The following is a 23,490-nucleotide window of genomic DNA, read 5'->3' on the forward strand; positions in this document are numbered from 1 at the left end:
CTGGTGGTGGGGTCTGTTTGGAGGTGGTGGAAACGTCAGCGGATGATTTGGTTTATGTGAAGGTTGGTACGGTGGAAGGTGAGCACCAGGGGCATTCTGTCCTTGTTACGGTTGGAGGGGTGGGGTCTGAGGGCGGAGGTGCGGGATGTAGACGAGATGCGTTGGAGGGCATCTTTAACCACGTGGGAAGGGAAATTGCGGTCTCTAAAGAAGGAGGCCATCTGGTGTGTTCTGTGGTGGAACTGGTCCTCCTGGGAGCAGATACGGCGGAGGCGGAGAAATTGGGAATACGGGATGGCATTTCTGCAGGAGATAGGGTGGGAAGAGGTGTAATCCAGGTAGCTGTGGGAGTCGGTGGGTTTGTAAAAAATGTCAGTGTCAAGTCGGTCGTCATTAAAGAAGATGGAGAGGTCCTTGTCCCAATCTTGACTCAGACTGGTTCTATTTCCAAAGTGGACATGGAAGTCTATGGATTGAATTTGTATTTGCATAATTATATATACAGATACATTCTACTTTGCTCAAAAAATACACAACTGGAAGGCAGTAAATCCATGTAATACAATGTCAACTCCTCCCTCATACTCTGGGGGACGGGAGGTCTGTTGGGCGCAAGCGCGGGTGCCGGACCCGGGCGGACGCATGTGCATTGGCTCCTCTTCCCTTTGCCGCTGGCCCGTTTGGGCGCATGCGCGGGGCCGGTGGCTCCTCTTCCTCCGGCGAGGGCCCGCAGCTGAAATCCGCTACCGAGGGGAGGCCGGCATCGATACCGCAAAATCAACCGAAATGGTGAGCCGGGGCCACCAAGGATGGCTCCGTGGCCGAGGGCAGGGGCCCCTCTACACGGATGGATGGCCGGCGGAGGCGGGGAGGGCAGGATGGCGGCGATATCCGACGGATGCGACGGTGGCGGAGGGAGCGGCAGGGAGTCCGGCGGAGTGTCGGCGAGGGGAAGGAGGTGGTGTTCCCCCCCAGTCACACACTCCCCCACACAGTGTTCCCCCCAGTCACACACTCCCCCACACAGTGTTCCCCCCAGTCACACACCCCCCACACAGTGTTCCCCCCAGTCACACACCCCCCCACAGTGTTCCCCCCAGTCACACACCCCCCACACAGTGTTCCCCCCAGTCACACACTCCCCCACACAGTGTTCCCCCCAGTCACACACTCCCCCACACAGTGTTCCCCCCAGTCACACACTCCCCCACACAGTGTTCCCCCCAGTCACACACTCCCCCACACAGTGTTCCCCCCAGTCACACACCCCCCCCACAGTGTTCCCCCCAGTCACACACTCCCCCACAGTGTTCCCCCCAGTCACACACCCCCCACACAGTGTTCCCCCCAGTCACACACTCCCCCACACAGTGTTCCCCCCAGTCACACACTCCCCCACACAGTGTTCCCCCCAGTCACACACTCCCCCACAGTGTTCCCCCCAGTCACACACCCCCCCCCACAGTGTTCCCCCCAGTCACACACTCCCCCACAGTGTTCCCCCCAGTCACACACCCCCCACACAGTGTTCCCCCCAGTCACACACTCCCCCACACGGTGTTCCCCCCAGTAACTCACCCCCCCACACGGTGTTCCCCCCAGTCACACACCCCCCACACAGTGTTCCCCCCAGTCACACACCCCCCACACAGTGTTCCCCCCAGTAACTCACCCCCCCCACAGTGTTCCCCCCAGTAACTCACACCCCCCACAGTGTTCCCCCCAGTCACACACTCCCCCACATGGTGTTCCCCCCAGTAACTCACCCCCCCACACAGTGTTCCCCCCAGTAACTCACCCCCCACACAGTGTTCCCCCCAGTCACACACCCCCCCCCACAGTGTTCCCCCCAGTAACTCACCCCCCCCCACAGTGTTCCCCCCAGTCACACACCCCCCACACAGTGTTCCCCCCAGTCACACACCCCCCACACAGTGTTCCCCCCAGTCACACACTCCCCCACAGTGTTCCCCCCAGTCACACACCCCCCACACAGTGTTCCCCCCAGTCACACACTCCCCCACACAGTGTTCCCCCCAGTCACACACCCCCCACACAGTGTTCCCCCCAGTCACACACTCCCCACACAGTGTTCCCCCCAGTAACTCACCCCCCCACAGTGTTCCCCCCAGTCACACACTCCCCCACAGTGTTCCCCCCAGTCACACACCCCCCACACAGTGTTCCCCCCAGTCACACACTCCCCCACACAGTGTTCCCCCCAGTCACACACCCCCCACACAGTGTTCCCCCCAGTAACACACACCCCCCCCACAGTGTTCCCCCCAGTCACACACACCCCCCCCACAGTGTTCCCCCCAGTCACACACACCCCCCCCCACAGTGTTCCCCCCAGTCACACACACCCCCCCCACAGTGTTCCCCCCAGTCACACACCCCCCCCCCACAGTGTTCCCCCCAGTCACACACCCCCCCCACAGTGTTCCCCCCAGTCACACACCCCCCACAGTGTTCCCCCCAGTCACACACCCCCCACAGTGTTCCCCCCAGTCACACACCCCCCCCACAGTGTTACCCCCAGTCACACACACCCCCCCACACTGTTCCCCCCAGTAACACACTCCCCACACAGTGTTCCCCCCAGTAACTCACCCCCCACACAGGGTTCCCCCCAGTCACACACCCCCCACACAGGGTTCCCCCCAGTCACACACCCCCCACACAGTGTTCCCCCCAGTAACTCACCCCCCACACAGTGTTCCCCCCAGTAACTCATCCCCACACAGTGTTCCCCCCAGTCACACCCCCCACACAGGGTTCCCCCCAGTCACACACCCCCCACACAGTGTTCCCCCCAGTCACACCCCCCACACAGTGTTCCCCCCAGTCACACCCCCCCCCCACAGTGTTCCCCCCAGTAACTCACCCCCCACACAGTGTTCCCCCCAGTAACTCACCCCCCACACAGTGTTCCCCCCAGTCACTCACCCCCCCACATGGTGTTCCCCCCAGTCACACACCCCCCACACAGTGTTCCCCCCAGTCACACACCCCCCACACAGTGTTCCCCCCAGTAACTCACCCCCCCCACACAGTGTTCCCCCCAGTCACACACCCCCCACACAGTGTTCCCCCCAGTAACTCACCCCCCACATGGTGTTCCCCCCAGTAACTCACCCCCCACATGGTGGTCCCCCCAGTAACTCACCCCCCACATGGTGTTCCCCCCAGTAACTCACCCCCCACATGGTGTTCCCCCCAGTAACTCACCCCCCACATGGTGGTCCCCCCAGTCACACACTCCCCCACACGGTGTTCCCCCCAGTCACACACTCCCCCACATGGTGGTCCCCCCAGTAACTCACCCCCCACATGGTGTTCCCCCCAGTAACTCACCCCCCACATGGTGGTCCCCCCAGTCACACACCCCCCACATGGTGTTCCCCCCAGTCACACACTCCCCCACATGGTGTTCCCCCCAGTAACTCACCCCCCACATAGTGTTCCCCCCAGTAACTCACCCCCCCCCACAGTGTTCCCCCCAGTCACACACCCCCCACACAGTGTTCCCCCCAGTCACACACCCCCCACACAGTGTTCCCCCCAGTCACACACACCCCCCCCACAGTGTTCCCCCAGTCACACACTCCCCCACAGTGTTCCCCCCAGTCACACACCCCCCACACAGTGTTCCCCCCAGTCACACACTCCCCCACAGTGTTCCCCCCAGTCACACACCCCCCACACAGTGTTCCCCCCAGTCACACACCCCCCACACAGTGTTCCCCCCAGTCACACACTCCCCCACACAGTGTTCCCCCCAGTCACACACCCCCCACACAGTGTTCCCCCCAGTCACACACTCCCCACACAGTGTTCCCCCCAGTAACTCACCCCCCCACAGTGTTCCCCCCAGTCACACACTCCCCCACAGTGTTCCCCCCAGTCACACACCCCCCACACAGTGTTCCCCCCAGTCACACACTCCCCCACACAGTGTTCCCCCCAGTCACACACCCCCCCACACAGTGTTCCCCCCAGTAACACACACCCCCCCCACAGTGTTCCCCCCAGTCACACACACCCCCCCCACAGTGTTCCCCCCAGTCACACACACCCCCCCCCACAGTGTTCCCCCCAGTCACACACACCCCCCCCCACAGTGTTCCCCCCAGTCACACACCCCCCCCACAGTGTTACCCCCAGTCACACACTCCCCACACAGTGTTCCCCCCAGTAACTCACCCCCCACACAGGGTTCCCCCCAGTCACACACCCCCCACACAGGGTTCCCCCCAGTCACACACCCCCCACACAGTGTTCCCCCCAGTAACTCACCCCCCACACAGTGTTCCCCCCAGTAACTCATCCCCACACAGTGTTCCCCCCAGTCACACCCCCCACACAGGGTTCCCCCCAGTCACACACCCCCCACACAGTGTTCCCCCCAGTCACACCCCCCACACAGTGTTCCCCCCAGTCACACCCCCCCCCCACAGTGTTCCCCCCAGTAACTCACCCCCCACACAGTGTTCCCCCCAGTAACTCACCCCCCACACAGTGTTCCCCCCAGTCACTCACCCCCCACATGGTGTTCCCCCCAGTCACACACCCCCCACACAGTGTTCCCCCCAGTCACACACCCCCCACACAGTGTTCCCCCCAGTAACTCACCCCCCCCACACAGTGTTCCCCCCAGTCACACACCCCCCACACAGTGTTCCCCCCAGTAACTCACCCCCCACATGGTGTTCCCCCCAGTAACTCACCCCCCACATGGTGGTCCCCCCAGTAACTCACCCCCCACATGGTGTTCCCCCCAGTAACTCACCCCCCACATGGTGTTCCCCCCAGTAACTCACCCCCCACATGGTGGTCCCCCCAGTCACACACTCCCCCACACGGTGTTCCCCCCAGTCACACACTCCCCCACATGGTGGTCCCCCCAGTAACTCACCCCCCACATGGTGTTCCCCCCAGTAACTCACCCCCCACATGGTGGTCCCCCCAGTCACACACCCCCCACATGGTGTTCCCCCCAGTCACACACTCCCCCACATGGTGTTCCCCCCAGTAACTCACCCCCCACATAGTGTTCCCCCCAGTAACTCACCCCCCACACAGTGTTCCCCCCAGTCACACACTCCCCCACACAGTGTTCCCCCCAGTCACACACCCCCCCACAGTGTTCCCCCCAGTCACACACTCCCCCCACAGTGTTCCCCCCAGTCACACCCCCCCCACAGTGTTCCCCCCAATAACTCACCCCCCCCACAGTGTTCCCCCCAGTCACACACTCCCCCACAGTGTTCCCCCCAGTAACTCACCCCCCACACAGTGTTCCCCCCAGTCACACACTCCCCCACACAGTGTTCCCCCCAGTCACACACCCCCCCACAGTGTTCCCCCCAGTCACACACTCCCCCCACAGTGTTCCCCCCAGTCACACCCCCCCCACAGTGTTCCCCCCAATAACTCACCCCCCCCACAGTGTTCCCCCCAGTCACACACTCCCCCACAGTGTTCCCCCCAGTAACTCACCCCCCACACAGTGTTCCCCCCAGTCACACACTCCCCCACAGTGTTCCCCCCAGTAACTCACCCCCCACACAGTGTTCCCCCCAGTAACTCACCCCCCACACAGTGTTCCCCCCAGTAACTCACCCCCCACATAGTGTTCCCCCCAGTCACACCCCCCACATAGTGTTCCCCCCAGTCACACACTCCCCCACATGGTGTTCCCCCCAGTAACTCACCCCCCCACAGTGTTCCCCCCAGTCACACACTCCCCCACATGGTGTTCCCCCCAGTCACACACTCCCCCACACAGTGTTCCCCCCAGTCACACACTCCCCCACACAGTGTTCCCCCCAGTAACTCACCCCCCCACAGTGTTCCCCCCAGTCACACACTCCCCCACATGGTGTTCCCTCCAGTCACTCACCCCCCCACAGTGTTCCCCCCAGTCACACACTCCCCCACATGGTGTTCCCCCCAGTCACACACTCCCCACACAGTGTTCCCCCCAGTAACTCACCCCCCACATAGTGTTCCCCCCAGTAACTCACCCCCCCCACATAGTGTTCCCCCCAGTCACACACTCCCCACACAGTGTTCCCCCAGTCACTCACCCCCCCCACATAGTGTTCCCCCCAGTAACTCACCCCCCACACAGTGTTCCCCCCAGTCACACATCCCCCACACAGTGTTCCCCCCAGTCACACACCCCACACAGTGTTCCCCCCAGTAACTCACCCCCCACACAGTGTTCCCCCCAGTCACACACCCCCCACATAGTGTTCCCCCCAGTAACTCACCCCCCCCACATAGTGTTCCCCCCAGTCACACACCCCCCACACAGTGTTCCCCCCAGTAACACACTCCCCCACACAGTGTTCCCCCCAGTAACTCACCCCCCCCACACAGTGTTCCCCCCAGTCACACACCCCCCACACAGTGTTCCCCCCAGTAACACACTCCCCCACACAGTGTTCCCCCCAGTCACACACCCCCCACATAGTGTTCCCCCCAGTAACTCACCCCCCCCACATAGTGTTCCCCCCAGTCACACACCCACCACACAGTGTTCCCCCCAGTCACACTCCCCCACACAGTGTTCCCCCCAGTCACACACCCCCCACACAGTGTTCCCCCCAGTCACACACCCCCCACACAGTGTTCCCCCCAGTAACACACTCCCCCACACAGTGTTCCCCCCAGTCACACACCCCCACACAGTGTTCCCCCCAGTCACACACCCCCCACACAGTGTTCCCCCCCAGTCACACACCCCCCACACAGTGTTCCCCCCAGTCACACACCCCCCACACAGTGTTCCCCCCAGTAACTCACCCCCCCCACAGTGTTCCCCCCAGTAACTCACACCCCCCCACAGTGTTCCCCCCAGTCACACACTCCCCCACATGGTGTTCCCCCCAGTAACTCACCCCCCCCCACCAGTGTTCCCCCCAGTAACTCACCCCCCACACAGTGTTCCCCCCAGTAACTCACCCCCCACACAGTGTTCCCCCCAGTAACTCACACCCCCACACAGTGTTCCCCCCAGTCACACACCCCCCCCAAAGTGTTCCCCCCAGTAACTCACCCCCCCACACAGTGTTCCCCCCAGTCACACACTCCCCACACAGTGTTCCCCCCAGTAACTCACCCCCCACATAGTGTTCCCCCCAGTAACTCACCCCCCCCACATAGTGTTCCCCCCAGTCACACACTCCCCACACAGTGTTCCCCACCAGTCACTCACCCCCCCCACATAGTGTTCCCCCCAGTAACTCACCCCCCACACAGTGTTCCCCCCAGTCACACATCCCCCACACAGTGTTCCCCCAGTCACACACCCCACACAGTGTTCCCCCCAGTAACTCACCCCCCACACAGTGTTCCCCCCAGTAACACACTCCCCCACACAGTGTTCCCCCCAGTAACTCACCCCCCCCACACAGTGTTCCCCCCAGTCACACACCCCCCACACAGTGTTCCCCCCAGTAACACACTCCCCCACACAGTGTTCCCCCCAGTCACACACCCCCCACATAGTGTTCCCCCCCAGTAACTCACCCCCCCCACATAGTGTTCCCCCCAGTCACACACCCACCACACAGTGTTCCCCCCAGTCACACTCCCCCACACAGTGTTCCCCCCAGTCACACACCCCCCACACAGTGTTCCCCCCAGTCACACACCCCCCACACAGTGTTCCCCCCAGTAACCACACTCCCCCACACAGTGTTCCCCCCCAGTCACACACCCCCCACACAGTGTTCCCCCCAGTCACACACCCCCCACACAGTGTTCCCCCCAGTCACACACCCCCCACACAGTGTTCCCCCCAGTAACTCACCCCCCCACACAGTGTTCCCCCCAGTCACACACTCCCCACACAGTGTTCCCCCCAGTCACACACCCCCCACACGGTGTCCCCCCAGCAACTCACCCCCCCCCACAGTGTTCCCCCCAGTCACACACTCCCCCACACAGTGTTCCCCCCAGTAAATCACCCCCCACACAGTGTTCCCCCCAGTCACACACCCCCCACACGGTGTTCCCCCCAGTAACTCACCCCCCCCACAGTGTTCCCCCCAGTCACACACCCCCCACATAGTGATCCCCCCAGTAACTCACCCCCCCCACAGTGTTCCCCCCAGTCACACACCCCCCACACAGTGTTCCCCCCAGTCACACACCCCCCAGTCACACCCCCCCAGTCACACACCCCCCAGTCACACACCCCCCAGTCACACACCCCCCCACACAGTGTTCCCCCCAGTCACACATCCCCCACATAGTGTTACCCCCAGTAACTCACCCCCCACACAGTGTTCCCCCCAGTCACACACCCCCCAGTCACACACCCCCCACACAGTGTTCCCCCCAGTCACACACCCCCCACATAGTGTTCCCCCCAGTCACACACTCCCCCCCACAGTGTTCCCCCCAGTAACTCACCCCCCCCACAGTGTTCCCCCCAGTCACACACCCCCCCACACGGTGTTCCCCCCAGTAACTCACCCCCCCACACAGTGTTCCCCCCAGTCACACACCCCCCACACAGTGTTCCCCCCAGTAACTCACCCCCCCACACAGTGTTCCCCCCAGTCACACACTCCCCCACACAGTGTTCCCCCCAGTAACTCACCCCCCACAGTGTTCCCCCCAGTCACACACCCCCCACACAGTGTTCCCCCCAGTAACTCACCCCCCCACACAGTGTTCCCCCCAGTAACTCACCCCCCCCACAGTGTTCCCCCCAGTCACACACCCCCCACACAGTGTTCCCCCCAGTCACACACCCCCCCACACAGTGTTCCCCCCAGTAACTCACCCCCCACACGGTGTTCCCCCCAGTCACACTCCCCCCCAACAGTGTTCCCCCCAGTCACACACCCCCCCCACAGTGTTCCCCCCCAGTAACTCACCCCCCCCACAGTGTTCCACCCAGTAACTCACCCCCCCCACAGTGTTCCCCCCAGTCACACACCCCCCACATACTGTTCCCCCCAGTCACACACCCCCCACATAGTGTTCCCCCAGTCACACACACCCCCCCACAGTGTTCCCCCCAGTCACACACCCCCCACACAGTGTTCCCCCCAGTCACACACCCCCCCACAGAGTGTTCCCCCCAGTCACACACCCCCCACATAGTGTTCCCCCCAGTCACACACCCCCCACACAGTGTTCCCCCCAGTCACACATCCCCCACACAGTGTTCCCCCAGTCACACACCCCACACAGTGTTCCCCCCAGTAACTCACCCCCCACACAGTGTTCCCCCCAGTCACACACCCCCCACATAGTGTTCCCCCCAGTAATCCCCCCAGTAACTCACCCCCCCCACATAGTGTTCCCCCCAGTCACACACCCCCCACACAGTGTTCCCCCCAGTAACACACTCCCCCACACAGTGTTCCCCCCAGTAACTCACCCCCCCCACACAGTGTTCCCCCCAGTCACACACCCCCCACACAGTGTTCCCCCCAGTAACACACTCCCCCACACAGTGTTCCCCCCAGTCACACACCCCCCACATAGTGTTCCCCCCAGTAACTCACCCCCCACATAGTGTTCCCCCCAGTAACTCACCCCCCACACAGTGTTCCCCCCAGTCACACACCCCCCACATAGTGTTCCCCCCAGTCACACACCCCCCCACACAGTGTTCCCCCCAGTCACACACTCCCCCACACAGTGTTCCCCCCAGTCACACACTCCCCCACACAGTGTTCCCCCCAGTCACACATCCCCCACATAGTGTTACCCCCAGTAACTCACCCCCCACACAGTGTTCCCCCCAGTCACACACCCCCCAGTCACACACCCCCCACACAGTGTTCCCCCCAGTCACACACCCCCCACATAGTGTTCCCCCAGTCACACACTCCCCCCCACAGTGTTCCCCCCAGTAACTCACCCCCCCCACAGTGTTCCCCCCAGTCACACACCCCCCCACACGGTGTTCCCCCCAGTAACTCACCCCCCCACACAGTGTTCCCCCCAGTCACACACCCCCCACACAGTGTTCCCCCCAGTAACTCACCCCCCCACACAGTGTTCCCCCCAGTCACACACTCCCCCACACAGTGTTCCCCCCAGTAACTCACCCCCCACAGTGTTCCCCCCAGTCACACACCCCCCACACAGTGTTCCCCCCAGTAACTCACCCCCCCACACAGTGTTCCCCCCAGTAACTCACCCCCCCCACAGTGTTCCCCCAGTCACACACCCCCCACACAGTGTTCCCCCCAGTCACACACCCCCCCACACAGTGTTCCCCCCAGTAACTCACCCCCCACACGGTGTTCCCCCCAGTCACACTCCCCCCAACAGTGTTCCCCCCAGTCACACACCCCCCCCACAGTGTTCCCCCCAGTAACTCACCCCCCCCCACAGTGTTCCACCCAGTAACTCACCCCCCCCACAGTGTTCCCCCCAGTCACACACCCCCCACATACTGTTCCCCCCAGTCACACACCCCCCACATAGTGTTCCCCCCAGTCACACACACCCCCCCACAGTGTTCCCCCCAGTCACACACCCCCCACACAGTGTTCCCCCCAGTCACACACCCCCCCACAGAGTGTTCCCCCCAGTCACACACCCCCCACATAGTGTTCCCCCCAGTCACACACCCCCCACACAGTGTTCCCCCCAGTCACACATCCCCCACACAGTGTTCCCCCCAGTCACACACCCCACACAGTGTTCCCCCCAGTAACTCACCCCCCACACAGTGTTCCCCCCAGTCACACACCCCCCACATAGTGTTCCCCCCAGTAACTCACCCCCCCCACATAGTGTTCCCCCCAGTCACACACCCCCCACACAGTGTTCCCCCCAGTAACACACTCCCCCACACAGTGTTCCCCCCAGTAACTCACCCCCCCCACACAGTGTTCCCCCCAGTCACACACCCCCCACACAGTGTTCCCCCCAGTAACACACTCCCCCACACAGTGTTCCCCCCAGTCACACACCCCCCACATAGTGTTCCCCCCAGTAACTCACCCCCCCCACATAGTGTTCCCCCCAGTCACACACCCACCACACAGTGTTCCCCCCAGTCACACTCCCCCACACAGTGTTCCCCCCAGTCACACACCCCCCACACAGTGTTCCCCCCAGTCACACACCCCCCACACAGTGTTCCCCCCAGTAACACACTCCCCCACACAGTGTTCCCCCCAGTCACACACCCCCCACACAGTGTTCCCCCCAGTCACACACCCCCCACCACACACCCCCCACACAGTGTTCCCCCCAGTAACTCACCCCCCCCACAGTGTTCCCCCCAGTAACTCACACCCCCCACAGTGTTCCCCCCAGTCACACACTCCCCCACATGGTGTTCCCCCCAGTAACTCACCCCCCCCCACAGTGTTCCCCCCAGTAACTCACCCCCCACACAGTGTTCCCCCCAGTAACTCACACCCCCCACACAGTGTTCCCCCCAGTCACACACCCCCCCCAAAGTGTTCCCCCCAGTAACTCACCCCCCCACACAGTGTTCCCCCCAGTCACACACTCCCCACACAGTGTTCCCCCCAGTAACTCACCCCCCACATAGTGTTCCCCCCAGTAACTCACCCCCCCCACATAGTGTTCCCCCCAGTCACACACTCCCCACACAGTGTTCCCCCAGTCACTCACCCCCCCCACATAGTGTTCCCCCCAGTAACTCACCCCCCACACAGTGTTCCCCCCAGTCACACATCCCCCACACAGTGTTCCCCCCAGTAACACACTCCCCCACACAGTGTTCCCCCCAGTAACTCACCCCCCCCACACAGTGTTCCCCCCAGTCACACACCCCCCACACAGTGTTCCCCCCAGTAACACACTCCCCCACACAGTGTTCCCCCCAGTCACACACCCCCCACATAGTGTTCCCCCCAGTAACTCACCCCCCCCACATAGTGTTCCCCCCAGTCACACACCCACCACACAGTGTTCCCCCCAGTCACACTCCCCCACACAGTGTTCCCCCCAGTCACACACCCCCCACACAGTGTTCCCCCCAGTCACACACCCCCCACACAGTGTTCCCCCCAGTAACACACTCCCCCACACAGTGTTCCCCCCAGTCACACACCCCCCACACAGTGTTCCCCCCAGTCACACACCCCCCACACAGTGTTCCCCCCAGTCACACACCCCCCACACAGTGTTCCCCCCAGTCACACACCCCCCCCACAGTGTTCCCCCCAGTAACTCACACCCCCCACAGTGTTCCCCCCAGTCACACACTCCCCCACATGGTGTTCCCCCCAGTAACTCACCCCCCCCCACAGTGTTCCCCCCAGTAACTCACCCCCCACACAGTGTTCCCCCCAGTAACTCACCCCCCACACAGTGTTCCCCCCAGTAACTCACACCCCCCCACACAGTGTTCCCCCCAGTCACACACCCCCCCCAAAGTGTTCCCCCCAGTAACTCACCCCCCCACACAGTGTTCCCCCCAGTCACACACCCCCCACACAGTGTTCCCCCCAGTAACTCACACCCCCCACACAGTGTTCCCCCCAGTCACAGTTCCCCCCAGTCACACACTCCCCCACACAGTGTTCCCCCCAGTAACTCACCCCCCCCCACAGTGTTCCCCCCAGTCACACACCCCCCACACGGTGTCCCCCCAGCAACTCACCCCCCCCACAGTGTTCCCCCCAGTCACACACCCCCCACATAGTGTTCCCCCCAGTAACTCACCCCCCCCACAGTGTTCCCCCCAGTCACACACCCCCCACATAGTGTTCCCCCCAGTAACTCACCCCCCCCCACAGTGTTCCCCCCAGTCACACACCCCCCCACACAGTGTTCCCCCCAGTCACACACCCCCCCACAGTGTTCCCCCCAGTCACACACCCCCCACACAGTGTTCCCCCCAGTAACTCACCCCCCCACACAGTGTTCCCCCCAGTAACTCACCCCCCACACAGTGTTCCCCCCAGTAACTCATCCCCACACAGTGTTCCCCCCAGTCACACCCCCCACACAGTGTTCCCCCCAGTCACACACCCCCCACACAGTGTTCCCCCCAGTCACACCCCCCCCCCACAGTGTTCCCCCCAGTAACTCACCCCCCACACAGTGTTCCCCCCAGTCACACACCCCCCACATAGTGTTCCCCCCAGTAACTCACCCCCCCCACATAGTGTTCCCCCCAGTCACACACCCCCCACACAGTGTTCCCCCCAGTAACACACTCCCCCACACAGTGTTCCCCCCAGTCACACACCCCCCACACAGTGTTCCCCCCAGTCACACACCCCCCACACAGTGTTCCCCCCAGTCACACACCCCCCACACAGTGTTCCCCCCAGTCACACACCCCCCACACAGTGTTCCCCCCAGTCACACACTCCCCCACACAGTGTTCCCCCCAGTCACACACCCCCCACACAGTGTTCCCCCCAGTCACACACCCCCCACACAGTGTTCCCCCCAGTCACACACCCCCCCCACAGTGTTCCCCCCAGTAACTCACCCCCCCCACAGTGTTCCCCCCAGTAACTCACACCCCCCACAGTGTTCCCCCCAGTCACACACTCCCCCACACGGTGTTCCCCCCAGTAACTCACCCCCCCCCCACAGTGTTCCCCCCAGTAACTCACCCCCCACACAGTGTTCCCCCCAGTAACTCACCCCCCCACACAGTGTTCCCCCCAGTCACACACCCCCCACACAGTGTTCCCCCCAGTAACTCACCCCCCCCACAGTGTTCCCCCCAGTCACACACCCCCCACACAGTGTTCCCCCCAGTCACACACCCCCCACACAGTGTTCCCCCCAGTCACACACCCCCCACACAGTGTTCCCCCCAGTCACACACCCCCCACACAGTGTTCCCCCCAGTAACTCACCCCCCCCACAGTGTTCCCCCCAGTAACTCACACCCCCCACAGTGTTCCCCCCAGTCATACACTCCCCCCACATGGTGTTCCCCCCAGTAACTCACCCCCCCCCACAGTGTTCCCCCCAGTAACTCACCCCCCACACAGTGTTCCCCCCAGTAACTCACACCCCCCACACAGTGTTCCCCCCAGTCACACACCCCCCCCAAAGTGTTCCCCCCAGTAACTCACCCCCCCACACAGTGTTCCCCCCAGTCACACACCCCCCACACAGTGTTCCCCCCAGTAACTCACCCCCCCCACAGTGTTCCCCCCAGTCACACACCCCCCACACGGTGTCCCCCCAGCAACTCACCCCCCCCACAGTGTTCCCCCCAGTCACACACTCCCCCACACAGTGTTCCCCCCAGTAAATCACCCCCCACACAGTGTTCCCCCCAGTCACACACCCCCCACACGGTGTTCCCCCCAGTAACTCACCCCCCCCACAGTGTTCCCCCCAGTCACACACCCCCCACATAGTGATCCCCCCAGTAACTCACCCCCCCCACAGTGTTCCCCCCAGTCACACACCCCCCACACAGTGTTCCCCCCAGTAACTCACCCCCCCACACAGTGTTCCCCCCAGTCACACACCCCCCACACAGTGTTCCCCCCAGTAACTCACCCCCCCACACAGTGTTCCCCCCAGTCACACACCCCCCCCACAGTGTTCCCCCAGTCACACACCCCCCACACAGTGTTCCCCCCAGTCACACACTCCCCCACACAGTGTTCCCCCCAGTCACACACCCCCCACACAGTGTTCCCCCCAGTCACACACTCCCCCACACAGTGTTCCCCCAGTCACACACCCCCCACATAGTGTTCCCCCCAGTCACACACTCCCCCACACAGTGTTCCCCCCAGTCACACATCCCCCACATAGTGTTACCCCCAGTAACTCACCCCCCACACAGTGTTCCCCCCAGTCACACACCCCCCAGTCACACACCCCCCAGTCACACACCCCCCAGTCACACACCCCCCAGTCACACACCCCCCACACAGTGTTCCCCCCAGTCACACACCCCCCACATAGTGTTCCCCCCAGTCACACACTCCCCCCCACAGTGTTCCCCCCAGTAACTCACCCCCCCCACAGTGTTCCCCCAGTCACACACCCCCCACATAGTGTTCCCCCCAGTAACCTCACCCCCCACATAGTGTTCCCCCCAGTAACTCACCCCCCACACAGTGTTCCCCCCAGTCACACACCCCCCCACATAGTGTTCCCCCCAGTCACACACCCCCCCACACAGTGTTCCCCCAGTCACACACTCCCCCACACAGTGTTCCCCCCAGTCACACACTCCCCCACACAGTGTTCCCCCCAGTCACATCATCCCCCACATAGTGTTACCCCCAGTAACTCACCCCCCACACAGTGTTCCCCCCAGTCACACACCCCCCAGTCACACACCCCCCACACAGTGTTCCCCCCAGTCACACACCCCCCACATAGTGTTCCCCCCAGTCACACACTCCCCCCACAGTGTTCCCCCAGTAACTCACCCCCCCCACAGTGTTCCCCCCAGTCACACACCCCCCCCACACGGTGTTCCCCCCAGTAACTCACCCCCCCACACAGTGTTCCCCCCCAGTCACACACCCCCCACACAGTGTTCCCCCCAGTAACTCACCCCCCCACACAGTGTTCCCCCCAGTCACACACTCCCCCACACAGTGTTCCCCCCAGTAACTCACCCCCCACAGTGTTCCCCCCAGTCACACACCCCCCACACAGTGTTCCCCCCAGTAACTCACCCCCCCACACAGTGTTCCCCCCAGTAACTCACCCCCCCCACAGTGTTCCCCCCAGTCACACACCCCCCACACAGTGTTCCCCCCAGTCACACACTCCCCACACAGTGTCCCCCCAGTCACACACTCCCCCACACAGTGTTCCCCCAGTCACACATCCCCCACATAGTGTTACCCCCAGTAACTCACCCCCCACACAGTGTTCCCCCCAGTCACACACCCCCAGTCACACACCCCCCACACAGTGTTCCCCCCAGTCACACACCCCCCACATAGTGTTCCCCCCAGTCACACACTCCCCCCCACAGTGTTCCCCCCAGTAACTCACCCCCCCCACAGTGTTCCCCCCAGTCACACACCCCCCCACACGGTGTTCCCCCCAGTAACTCACCCCCCCACACAGTGTTCCCCCCAGTCACACACCCCCCACACAGTGTTCCCCCCAGTAACTCACCCCCCCACACAGTGTTCCCCCCAGTCACACACTCCCACACACAGTGTTCCCCCCAGTAACTCACCCCCCACAGTGTTCCCCCCAGTCACACACCCCCCACACAGTGTTCCCCCCAGTAACTCACCCCCCCACACAGTGTTCCCCCCAGTAACTCACCCCCCCCACAGTGTTCCCCCCAGTCACACACCCCCCACACAGTGTTCCCCCCAGTCACACACCCCCCCACACAGTGTTCCCCCCAGTAACTCACCCCCCCACACGGTGTTCCCCCCAGTCACACTCCCCCCCAACAGTGTTCCCCCCAGTCACACACCCCCCCACAGTGTTCCCCCCAGTAACTCACCCCCCCCCACAGTGTTCCACCCAGTAACTCACCCCCCCCACAGTGTTCCCCCCAGTCACACACCCCCCACATACTGTTCCCCCCAGTCACACACCCCCCACATAGTGTTCCCCCCAGTCACACACACCCCCCCACAGTGTTCCCCCCAGTCACACACCCCCCCACAGAGTGTTCCCCCCAGTCACACACCCCCCACATAGTGTTCCCCCCAGTCACACACCCCCCACACAGTGTTCCCCCCAGTCACTCACACCCCCACATAGTGTTCCCCCCAGTAACTCACCCCCCACACAGTGTTCCCCCAGTCACACACTCCCCCACATAGTGTTCCCCCAGTAACCCATCCCCCCACACAGTGTTCCCCCAGTCACACCCCCCCCCACACAGTGTTCCCCCCCAGTAACTCACCCCCCACACAGTGTTCCCCCCAGTAACTCACCCCCACACAGTGTTCCCCCCAGTAACTCACCCCCCACACAGTGTTCCCCCCAGTAACTCACCCCCCACACAGTGTTTCCCCCCAGTCACACACCCCCCACACAGTGTTCCCCCAGTCACACACCCCCCACACAGTGTTCCCCCCAGTAACTCACCCCCACAGTGTTCCCCCCAGTCACACACCCCCCCACACAGTGTTCCCCCCAGTAACTCACCCCCCACACAGTGTTCCCCCCAGTAACTCACCCCCCACAGTGTTCCCCCCAGTCACACACCCCCCACAGTGTTCCCCCCAGTAACTCACCCCCCACATAGTGTTCCCCCCAGTCACACACCCCCCACACAGTGTTCCCCCCAGTCACACCCCCCACACAGTGTTCCCCCCAGTAACTCACCCCCCACATAGTGTTCCCCCCAGTCCCACCCCCCCCCACATAGTGTTCCCCCAGTCACACACACCCCCCCATAGTGTTCCCCCCAGTCACACACCCCCCACATAGTGTTCCCCCCAGTCACACACTCCCCCCACACAGTGTTCCCCCCAGTCACACACTCCCCCCACACAGTGTTCCCCCCAGTCACACACCCCCCACACAGTGTTCCCCCCAGTCACACACCCCCCACACAGTGTTCCCCCCAGTCACACACCCCCCCACACAGTGTTCCCCCCAGTAACTCACCCCCCACACAGTGTTGCCCCCCAGTAACTCACCCCCCACACAGTGTTCCCCCCAGTCACACCCTCCCACAGTGTTCCCCCCAGTCACACACCCCACATAGTGTTCCCCCCAGTAACTCACCCCCCACATAGTGTTCCCCCCAGTCACACACCCCCCACACAGTGTCCCCCCCAGTCAACCCCCCCCACACAGTGTTCCCCCCAGTCACACCCCCTCCCCCACATGGTGTTCCCCCCAGTCACACCCCCCCACATGGTGTTCCCCCCAGTCACACCCCCCCCCCCCATGGTGTTCCCCCAGTCACACCCCCCCCCATAGTGTTCCCCCCAGTCACACTCCCCACATAGTGTTCCCCCCAGTCACACACCCCCACATAGTGTTCCCCCCAGTCACACCCCCCCCCCCCACATAGTGTTTCCCCCCAGTCACACCCCCCCCAACATAGTGTTCCCCCAGTCACACACCCCCCCACATAGTGTTCCCCCCAGTCACATCCCCTCCACATCGTGTTCCACCCCAGTCACACACCCCCCCCCCCCCCCCCCCACATAGTGTCCCCCCCAGTCACACACCCTCCCCCACATGGCGTTCCCCCCAATCACACCCGCCCCAGTCACACACCCCCCACATACTGTTCCCCCCGTCACACCCCCCCCCCACATAGTGTTCCCCCCAGTCACTCACCCCCCCCACCTAGTGTTCCCCCCAGTCACTCACCCCCCCCACCTAGTGTTCCCCCCAGTCACTCACCCCACCACCTAGTGTTCCCCCCAGTCACACCCCCCCCACATGGTGTTCCCCCCAGTCACTCACCCCCCCACCTAGTGTTCCCGCCAGTCACTCACCCCCCCACCTAGTGTTCCCGCCAGTCACTCACCCCCCCCACCTAGTGTTCCCCCCAGTCACACACCCCCCCACCTAGTGTTCCCCCCAGTCACACACCCCCCCACATAGTGTTCCCCCTAGTCTCACGCCCCCCCCCCCGCCTCCCCCAGTCACCCACCCCTCCCCCCCTGCCCCCCCATTGTGTTCCCCCCAGTTTCTCTCACCTCCTCCCCCACTTGGTGCACCCCCCTTGTCACATCCCCTGCCCCACTCTGCGTTCCCCCCCCACCAGTTACACCCCCTCTTCCCCAACCCCCCTCCCCCACTCGTGCTCCCCTCCCCCCCAGTTACAACCCCCTCTTCCCCCTCCCCTCTTCCCCCCCCTCCCCTCTTCCCCCCCTCCCCTCTTCTCCCCCCTCCCCTCTTCTCCCCCCCCTCCCCTCTTCTCCCCCCCCTCCCCTCTTCTCCCCCCCCTCCCCTCTTCTCCCCCCCCTCCCCCTCTTCTCCCCCCCCCTCCCCTCTTCTCCCCCCCTCCCCTCTTCTCTCCCCCCTTCTCCCCCCCTCCCCTCTTCTCCCCCCCCCCGCCTCTTCTCCCCCCCCCCTCTTCTTCTCCCCCCCCTCTCCTCTTCTCCCCCCCCTCCCCTCTTCTCCCCCCCTCCCTCTTCTCCCCCCCCCCCTCCCCTCTTCTCCCCCCCCCCCTCCCCCTCTTCTCCCCCCCCTCCCCCGTCACAACCTCTCCCCATGTCACACCCCCTCCCTACTTGGTGCTTCCCCCCCACCTCCGTCACAGCCCCTCCCCCACTCGGTGCCCTGCCCCAGTCTCTCTCTCACACCTCCCACTCGGTTTTCCTTCCAGACACACTCCCCCCACCCAACCCGGTCACAACCCCCGTCCTGTGTTCTGTCCCCAGTCATGGCACCCCTACCCCCATGTTCCCCACCAGTCACAAGACTCCCTACCCCTCTTGTTAACCCCTGTCATATTCTGCCCCCCTCCCCCAAGAGCCCAGTCAGTGTTACCTACCAGTCTTGTCCCCAGTGACCCATTGTGTAGCCACGATAGGAGTCAATGTGCATGTTGGGGACCCTCTGCCCTGGAGGGTTGCGGGTGATTAAACGTTGAATCCAGTGTTTGACAGTTCTTTTGGTCCTTGGGAAGGTGAGGGATCGGGAGAGAGTTAGAGGAAACTGGGGTGATGAGAGGGCACTATCTTGTTGAGAGAGAGTTCAGAATTCTCTTCCTGCTTTTTATGCACGTCTTTTTATCCTGATTTGGAGGTGCTGGTGTTGGACTGGGCTGTACAAAGTTCCAAATCGCACAACGTCATGTTACAGTCCAACAGGTTAAAACCTGGGTTTTATTCCCCCAAATCATCTTAGGACTTGTACTAACCACACAAGTGATAGTGTGTTGTGTCTGTACCAATGTGCATTTGGTAGCTACATGCACTGTCACCCCCACTCAATCCAGAGGATGAAAGGTTTAGAGAGCAGACAGTTCTCCATTTCTGGGCACAGTATTTCAGGAGGAATATTATGTTATCATGGAGAGATCGTGGGTGGGATTGAGGATTAACTGGGGACAATTCTGGTCAAGGGACTTGAGTTCTTGTTGTGAGGTTTGGGGTAGATTTTATCCAGTGTCTCTGGGGTGGGGATAACTTGTACAGTCTGAGATTGTGATAATAACAGAGTAGCAATGTGAGACTGCTGGCCCAGATAAGACAGGCTGAAATAACCACCATCAGTGCTTTTTTTTTTGTTCGGCGATTAACGCGCTCACCCTTCCAATTGGTGTTCTGTTCTGTTCGGTTACAGGGATTTGTAAAAGTCGTGAAGAACAAGTCTTACTTTAAGCGATACCAAGTGAAGTACAGGAGGCGAAGAGGTGAGTGCGTTCTCCCAGTTCAACAGTTTGATCGTCAGTCACACCTTCACTCTCCCGGTGAACAGATCCCCTCGATAACGGACTCACTCTCCCGGTGAACAGATCCCCCCTCGATAATGGACTCACTCTCCCGGTGAACAGATCCCCCCTCGATAACGGACTCTCTCTCCCGGTGAACAGATCCCCCCTCGATAACGGACTCTCTCTCCCGGTGAACAGATCCCCGATAACGGACTCTTTCTCCCGGTGAACAGATCCCCCCTCGATAACGGACTCTCTCTCCCGGTGAACAGATCCCCCCCGATAACGGACTCACTCTCCCGGTGAACAGATCCCCCCTTGATAACGGACTCTCTCTCCCGGTGAACAGATCCCCCCTCGATAACGGACTCTCTCTCCCGGTGAACAGATCACCTCGATAACGGACTCTCTCTCTCCCGGTGAACAGATCCCCCTTGATAACGGACTCTCTCTCCCGGTGAACAGATCCCCCTCGATAACGGACTCTCTCTCTCCCGGGTGAACAGATCCCCCTCGATAACGGACTCTCTCTCTCCCGGTGAACAGATCCCCCTCGATAACGGACTCACTCTCCCGGTGAACAGATCCTCGATAACGGACTCACTCTCCCGGTGAACAGATCCTCGATAACGGACTCACTCTCCCGGTGAACAGATCCCCCTCGATAACGGACTCACTCTCCCGGTGAACAGATCCCCCTCGATAACGGACTCTCTCTCCCGGTGAACAGATCCCCCCTCGATAACGGACTCTCTCTCCTGGTGAACAGATCCCCCTCGATAACGGACTCTCTCTCCCGGTGAACAGATCCCCCTCGATAACGGACTCTCTCTCTCCCGGTGAACAGATCCCCCTCGATAACGGACTCACTCTCCCGGTGAACAGATCCCCCTCGATAACGGACTCTCTCTCCCGGTGAACAGATCCCCCTCGATAACGGACTCTCTCTCCCGGTGAACAGATCCCCCTCGATAACGGACTCACTCTCCCGGTGAACAGATCCCCCTCGATAACGGACTCTCACTCTCGCGGTGAACAGATCCCCCTCGATAACGGACTCTCTCTCTCCCGGTGAACAGATCCCCCTCGATAACGGACTCTCTCTCTCCCGGTGAACAGATCCCCCTCGATAACGGACTCTCTCTCTCCCGGTGAACAGATCCCCCTCGATAACGGACTCTCTCTCTCCCGGTGAACAGATCCCCCTCGATAACGGACTCTCTCTCTCCCGGTGAACAGATCCCCCTCGATAACGGACTCTCTCTCTCCCGGTGAACAGATCCCCCTCGATAACGGACTCTCTCTCTCCCGGTGAACAGATCCCCCTCGATAACGGACTCTCTCTCTCCCGGTGAACAGATCCCCCTCGATAACGGACTCTCTCTCCCGGTGAACAGATCCCCCCGATAACGGACTCTCTCTCTCCCGGTGAACAGATCCCCCTCGATAACGGACTCTCTCTCTCCCGGTGAACAGATCCCCCTCGATAACGGACTCTCTCTCCCGGTGAACAGATCCCCCCGATAACGGACTCTCTCTCTCCCGGTGAACAGATCCCCCTCAATAACGGACTCTCTCTCTCCCGGTGAACAGATCCCCCTCGATAACGGACTCTCTCTCTCCCGGTGAACAGATCCCCCTCGATAACGGACTCACTCTCCCGGTGAACAGATCCCCCCTTGATAACGGACTCACTCTCCCGGTGAACAGATCCCCCTCGATAACGGACTCTCTCTCTCCCGGTGAACAGATCCCCCTCGATAACGGACTCTCTCTCTCCCGGTGAACAGATCCCCCCCGATAACGGACTCTCTCTCTCCCGGTGAACAGATCACCCTCGATAACGGACTCACTCTCCCGGTGAACAGATCCCCCCTTGATAACGGACTCACTCTCCCGGTGAACAGATCCCCTCGATAACGGACTCACTCTCCCGGTGAACAGATCCCCCTCGATAACGGACTCTCTCTCTCCCGGTGAACAGATCCCCCTCGATAACGGACTCTCTCTCTCCCGGTGAACAGATCCCCCTCGATAACGGACTCTCTCTCTCCCGGTGAACAGATCCCCCTCGATAACGGCCGGTTTCCAGGCATTATATCTAACCTGCCAGAGGTGACAATCCGAAAGGAGACATCACCAACCCCTGCTCTGTCTGGGAGGAGGCATTCGTGAGAGAGACACCCACCCACTCCCTCTGGAGGGGGTGTTACTGGGGGGAGACCATCCTCTCCTCTCTGGGAGGGGGTGTTACTGGGGGGAGACCATCCTCTCCTCTCTGGGAGGGGGTGTTACTGGGGGGGGAGACCACCCTGTCCTCACTGGGAGGGGGTGTTACTGGGGGGGAGACCACCCTGTCCTCTCTGGGAGGGGGTGTTACTGGGGGGGAGACCATCCTGTCCTCTCTGGGAGGGGGTGTTACTGGGGGGAGACCACCCTGTCCTCTCTGGGAGGGGGTGTTACTGGGGGGAGACCATCCTGTCCTCTCTGGGAGGGGGTGTTACTGGGGGGAGACCATCCTGTCCTCTCTGGGAGGGGGTGTTACTGGGGGAGGACCCTCCTGTCCTCTCTGGGAGGGGGTGTTACTGGGGGGAGACCATCCTGTCCTCTCTGGGAGGGGGGTGTTACTGGGGGGAGACCATCCTGTCCTCTCTGGGAGGGGGTGTTACTGGGGGGAGACCATCCTGTCCTCTCTGGGAGGGGGGTGTTACTGGGGGGAGACCATCCTGTCCTCTCTGGGAGGGGGGTGTTACTGGGGGGAGACCCTCCTGTCCTCTCTGGGAGGGGGTGTTACTGGGGGGAGACCATCCTGTCCTCTCTGGGAGGGGGTGTTACTGGGGGGAGACCCTCTGTCCTCTCTGGGAGGGGTGTTACTGGGGGAGACCATCCTGTCCTCTCTGGGAGGGGGTGTTACTGGGGGGAGACCATCCTCTCCTCTCTGGGAGGGGGTGTTACTGGGGGGAGACCATCCTCTCCCCTCTGGGAGGGGGTGTTACTGGGGGGGGAGACCACCCTGTCCTCTCTGGGAGGGGGTGTTACTGGGGGGAGACCACCCTGTCCTCTCTGGGAGGGGGTGTCACTGGGGGGGAGACCACCCTGTCCTCTCTGGGAGGGTGTGTTACTGGGGGGAGACCACCCTGTCCTCTCTGGGAGGGGGTGTTACTGGGGGGGAGATCCCTGTCCTCTCTGGGAGGGGGTGTCACTGGGGG

General features: G+C 62.2%; 1 pseudogene; it reads left to right on the forward strand.

Annotated features, from left to right (window-relative positions):
* Nucleotides 1-610: 610 nt before the first annotated feature.
* Nucleotides 611-23,490, forward strand: part of LOC140455219 (large ribosomal subunit protein uL18-like) — a 32,025-nt pseudogene continuing 9,145 nt past the window's right edge.

The sequence above is a fragment of the Chiloscyllium punctatum genome, chromosome 30 (genome assembly GCF_047496795.1).
Source record: "Chiloscyllium punctatum isolate Juve2018m chromosome 30, sChiPun1.3, whole genome shotgun sequence".
NCBI lineage: Eukaryota > Metazoa > Chordata > Chondrichthyes > Orectolobiformes > Hemiscylliidae > Chiloscyllium > Chiloscyllium punctatum.